This window comes from Eleutherodactylus coqui, chromosome 3, assembly GCF_035609145.1.
Source record: "Eleutherodactylus coqui strain aEleCoq1 chromosome 3, aEleCoq1.hap1, whole genome shotgun sequence".
Classification (NCBI taxonomy): Eukaryota; Metazoa; Chordata; class Amphibia; order Anura; family Eleutherodactylidae; genus Eleutherodactylus; species Eleutherodactylus coqui.
Window position 1 is genome coordinate 37053275 of NC_089839.1, and position 6000 is coordinate 37059274.

At 50.0% G+C, this 6000-nt stretch overlaps 1 protein-coding gene across 2 annotated transcripts in view; it reads right to left on the minus strand.

Annotated features, from left to right (window-relative positions):
- UGP2 (UDP-glucose pyrophosphorylase 2) overlaps window positions 1-5346 on the minus strand; it is an 80501-nt gene extending 75155 nt beyond the window's left edge. Inside the window, exon 1 of one of the 2 annotated variants that reach the window (XM_066595497.1) lies at window positions 5266-5346. The gene's annotated coding sequence lies outside the window, so the exon portion shown is untranslated. The remainder of the gene's footprint in view (window positions 1-5265) is intronic. The other variant, XM_066595496.1, reaches the window with a different exon arrangement.
- Window positions 5347-6000: the final 654 nt, after the last annotated feature.

Genomic DNA, 6000 nt, shown 5'->3' on the forward strand with positions numbered 1-6000 from the left:
AAGCGCACAGCTCCCTGCAAAGTTGTTGGCTAGTCATTGATAGACAACTATTACTAGACGATAATTCATAAACCAGCGACTATTTTTAGGTGAGCTGAAAGGTAGCGGCTAGAGCACGAATTCTCGAAAGAGCAAGGGAAAAAAAAAAAAAAAAAAAAAACACAAATCACAGAAAGATGCGCTTTAGCATGCGTATTTTAATGCATTTTTTTGCATGCACATATCATACACACACAAAACGCACAAGCACGCTCCCATTGATTTCAATGGGCAATTAAGTGTAATGCGAGTTATTTTTGTGCGCAATACACATGAAGATAGAACATGCTGCAGGTTTTTTTTTTGTGCGACCAAAAAGCACACGTGAAATCAATGGGTTCCGTTCACTGTGTGCGCAGGTTTTGCATGAGTAGTACACAGTGCAAATGTGTTTGTGTGAATAAGCCCCATGGTTGAGCAACACAAGAGCAGCAAAAAAAAAAAAAAAAAAAAAGACTTACGACTACATAAAGTACTCTTGTATTTACAATGCAACCATCTGTAACACGAGTCTGAATGGAGAGGAAGGACACATACTTAACCCCTAATGTGTACGGGGGTCCCGTCTCGCCTGGCAGCAGCTGCAGATAGGAGGGTGCAGGATCGCACATGCTGGACTTTAACATTCCGATTCCCTTGTTCTTCATTGACATAAGCCACATCCTAAGATGTGCGGCAGCAGCTGAGGCTCCTTTTACACGGCGCGATAAATCGGAAATAATGACAGAGGCTTATCCAGCCTGCTAATATAGGAGGATATGTTGCTCGCAGTTTCATTCACAAATCGTTAAGTCATTCACATTCTCTGCACCAGTGAATGAACGACTACACGATCGCTGTTCATACGCTATGACGTGTAAAGAGCAAACGATTATTTTTATGCCTGCGTTAAATGAACGACGAATGAGAAGCGAACAAATTCTCGTTCGCCATTCAATCGCTCAAATTCGCACTAACCAACAATTTTTTTAACCATAGTTCGGTATAAAAGGACGCTTTCTACCCCCCACCCCCACCCCTCCCTATTCAGGACTTGGCAAATTGCGCACAAGTATGGGGAGGTCAGAGAAGCAAGAGTCGGCCAAACGAGCGTTCGCTACCTTAGGTGTACGGGCGCTTGCATAGATCACCTACCCACAGGATGCCTCAACAGGCCGTGCATTCTGGATTTACTCAGTATTAGGGCTTATTAACACTGGCAAGACATTTGCGCGAGAATCTGTGAGATGCGCAGATATGAACTCCATTGATTGGAATGGGCTTATTCACGAGTGATTTTTTCCATTGAAATCAATGGGAAGCACTTGTGATCCTCCAATGAGCGTGAAACACTAAAGGCCCTTTTACACGGAACCATTGTTAAAAAAAAAAAAGTTCAAACAAGCAAAAGGGAACGATAGTTGGTCGGTCTAAACGCAGCCGACGACCAACGCTAATCGTTCGGCATACATTTACATATATGCGGGCGTAAAACTCATCGCGGCTCATTCACTATTCAGTTTAAATACCGATCCTTCTCATTCACTTAGGCCTTATGCTCACAGGTGGATATTTGCAGTGTGATCCGCGGCGGGCGTCTGTCGCAATGTCCGTCCCTAGTATGCAATGCAAAAGTGATGGTCCCACGCACACGAGCGGAAGTTAACTCTGATTTCCGCTCGCGGAGGAAGAGAAAATCGTGCTCCATTTCGGAGTGTTTTCCACACGGGCGGCTTGCATTGAAGTCAATGGAAGCCGTCCGATCCGCGGCCTAGTCAGAAAGGTTGGAGATTCCACGTAATTGCCTAGTGAGGGCGCGGGGAAACGTGTACTGCGCATGTGCGATGGCCGGCACATCCACAGTACAGAAGACAGACGACACGGACAGGTACGCAGGAGGATTACGTGGCGGAGTTCCCACATGGAATCCGTGTGCATCCGGCCTTACACAATGAATGTGACTGACCGGACGATCTCGCGTTTGAACGCGTAAGTGATGTAACCGCCTGTATAAACCGCGAGTGAACTCGGACGCAGATGTAAACGGACCCTACGGATATGAGATAACCAATGCACGGACGGTGTAATGCCCAGCACCTCTGGCTACGTGTTACAGACCGCGTCCCTCTTAGGACGGGCGTACGGGTGTAACAAGACGGCTGCAGCAGCTCAGACATCAACAAGCAGGTTTATTTTAGGAAAGTCCTGAGAGATCTGTCAGCGTGATGTCCGCCACCTGGCAGCTGCCGCGTCATCCCTGACCTTCACCAGGGGGCAGGCTACAGGAGAACGCGACTACTGCGAAGGGCGATCACCCTCAATGTCATCGGCCCGGTACACATCCTATATGTCTGCTTCTGGGAGAGCTGGGTGACGGGACGCTCGGCGCTATCGTGCAGTGGGTGCGATCATGAGAAGAGGCTCTCTTCATGGCCTATAGCAACCAATCACAGTGCAGCTTTCATTTTCTACACAGCTGAGGTAAGCCGCTTCCTACACGGCCAAGGTAAACCAAAAGCTGCGCGACGACTGGTTGCCGCTTCCCACACGGCCGAGGTAAACCGAAAGCTGCGCCGCGACTGGTTGCCGCTTCCCACACGGCCGAGGTAAACCGAAAGCTGCGCCGCGACTGGTTGCCGCTTCCCACACGGCCGAGGTAAACCGAAAGCTGCGCCGCGACTGGTTGCCGCTTCCCACACGGCCGAGGTAAACCGAAAGCTGCGCCGCGACTGGTTGCCGCTTCCCACACGGCCGAGGTAAACCGAAAGCTGCGCCGCGACTGGTTGCCGCTTCCCACACGGCCGAGGTAAACCGAAAGCTGCGCCGCGACTGGTTGCCGCTTCCCACACGGCCGAGGTAAACCGAAAGCTGCGCCGCGACTGGTTGCCGCTTCCCACACGGCCGAGGTAAACCGAAAGCTGCGCCGCGACTGGTTGCCGCTTCCCACACGGCCGAGGTAAACCGAAAGCTGCGCCGCGACTGGTTGCCGCTTTCCACACGGCCGAGGTAAACCGAAAGCTGCGCCGCGACTGGTTGCCGCTTCCCACACGGCCGAGGTAAACCGAAAGCTGCGCCGCGACTGGTTGCCGCTTCCCACACGGCCGAGGTAAACCGAAAGCTGCGCCGCGACTGGTTGCCGCTTCCTACACGGCTGAGGTAAACCGAAACTGCGCCGCGACTGGTTGCCGCTTCCTACACGGCCGAGGTAAAACGAAAGCTGCGCCGCGACTGGTTGCCGCTTCCTACACGGCTGAGGTAAAACGAAAGCTGCACGGCGACTGGTTGCTATGGGCAACAAAGATTTTCTGCTTTGATAAGAGTGGTGCCGGCCTACTTTTCATGGACTCACATTATTCCGGATTTACCATCTCATTACAGTAAATTTGCCATTACTAATTATAATAAACGAGCCATTTATGAAGGCGTTGGAGGTTCGCCGGCGCAACAGTCCTGCTGAGCGCTAATACAGTCACTAGTCGCTTTGTTTCAGCTCACCTAAAAATAGTCGCTGGTTGATCATCACTTGGCGTAAACAGATAATCATTGTCCTTCAGCAACTTTACAGGGAGGTGTGGATTTTTTTCATTTCGCCCTCCCATTTAACGCTCAGCGGTTCCCAAAAAGACGTAAATACGTGCGACTGATCCTCAGATGAAGAGTCCGTGCCGCGTTCCCTGGCTGTTTTGGTCTTTGAAGATACGCTCGCTGCAGCACCGACCGTTCTGTCGTACCAGCGAGAAACCGCGGCGCTCGTACGTATTTCAGTGTGTTCAGAGGACTCCGCAACCAATGAAAGTGTGTTGGGGGAAGGGTTCAGGGCTTATTCACACGACCGTAAATTTGGCGCGTGACATGTGGTGAATGGAGTCCATGAAAGTAAATGGATCTTTCACATTTGCATATAAGCACTGCATGTGCGCAAGAAATAGCGCTATCAAGAGTACCGCAAGAGTGCGAACCCTAAACTAATGTATGAGTTACGCAATATAGTGAAGGGCAACGATTTATACGCAACACCGCTATGAAGCAAAGCGGGGAATTAAGGCAGTCACACCTCATATGACCCTGCGCGTTAGATACGCGGTCACGCACAGTACACCGGCTGCCATACATGGTCTCAGCCGACATCACAGACCGGTACGACACTGCGGGCACCGGTTTACACATACCGGTGGTGTGAACGAGGCCCAACTAGTTGATGAATATCATCGGGTCCTGCGCCAATGTCTGCAACTATTCGCTCTATGTAAAAGCTTTAATGACTATTCAGATGATGGTGGTCCTGTGTAAAGCCAACCAAATAGGCACTTTCACACTTGGCAGAAAACTTCCCCCTTGGCCCGGGGATTCCCCTTGGCCCGGGGATTCCCCCCAGCCAGGATTCCCCACAATACGTGCAAATTTGCAAATGGGGAAAGACAACAAACCCGCATGAAAACCCACACGTATGAGACACGGATTTTCCGTCACGTCAAAGAACACCATTACCGTACGCCTCGCTGGATTTACCATCAGACGCCGAACTCAAAAGCTCCTGGTCGTCGTCCCCCCCCCCCCCCCCCATTACAAAACCCACAACAGGACCCCAAAACGAATCACCCCCAATTTATATTACTTCTCACATGTAGCAGAGAGACCGTCCGCAGCCTCCCATCATCCCGGGACGCGCCATTCAGGACTCTAGAGAACCCCGCGCCCCCCCTCCATGTAGCGGCAGATATATTTGTCACCCAGCTTTCCTAGAAAAGCAGAATTGATGCTTTTGATGGGGATTTTGGGGAAGATCTCAACCCATTCTTGTAAGGAAAAAAATTTAACAGACGTTTTATAAGGTTTTTACTCAACGTGACACATATTAGCGAGTCATCCATGATAAAAATAAAAAAAAAAATGGCGAGGCACGTACAAGTTACTGCCCGTAAACCTCCAGCGGATGACGCCTCCATAATTCATGCATTGATCATTTTCAGGGCTGATGGCAAATGATCAGCCACAGGGGATGAGCTCAGTGATAAACCAGAAGTACTACAAGTCCCAGCACACAGCAGCAAGGTCAAGGGGACCATAGTGTAGTCTTCAGCACATGACTATAATAAGGCATCCTCTATAGTGCATGCATATATATGGGCATGCAGAATGGCAAGCCCTGTGCAGGCACAAAGGGTAGGATGGTGGGCAGCTCCTGCAGGTCACCAGCAGCTCTGTGCTACACATGCAGCGGGGAAGCCCGAGCCGCTGATTACGCACCTGATAAGAGCAGCTATGGACGGGCCGCTGAGACCTGCAACTGACTGACTGGAACACTTCCGACCCCCGCTGACATCACTCACACTCTCCCCCTCCCTTATCTGACTATTTCCCAATATGTCTCCATTACACCAGCCATTTTTTTGGAGTCACCCGTCATACTTTGGTCAATAAATCTACGACAAAATGGCGTCGCTGTGTGCGTGTTAGCCAGGTGCCAGCATAGGATTGGTTTAAGGTGTGTCAGGTGACCAAACTGTAATGGGAGGCGCTTCCTTGGTACTCTCGCTGTCCCGCCTTAACCAATTAAGATAAGGCACTCTGACACGCCCACTGATAATATCCAATAGTAATGTTTATGCAAAATAGAAGGCGGGGCACAGTGACCGGTTGCGGGGCGACAGCTTGGAGTGTAGATTTTACAGCTGAGACTCGTCGGCAGAGCGGCTGATTAGATCGCAAACAGTGAATGGAGCTGCACGGAGTCTCCTTGAGATCTGCTGCATTCCATTTCAACGTGTCAGCTGATCCTCAGCTGCTGTTGCCTAGCAACAGATTGTCAACGTTCTCTTTGTCGCTACACTACTACTTCTCACTATTGGGAGGGTTTAATAAGCGGATACTTTTTTTCATCCATCACATATCACTATTGTTTTTTGCAGGATGCGTTGTATTTTTAGCGCACTGTTTTGAGTTACATATATTATTTTGTATAAATTTTATTTTCTAGGAGGT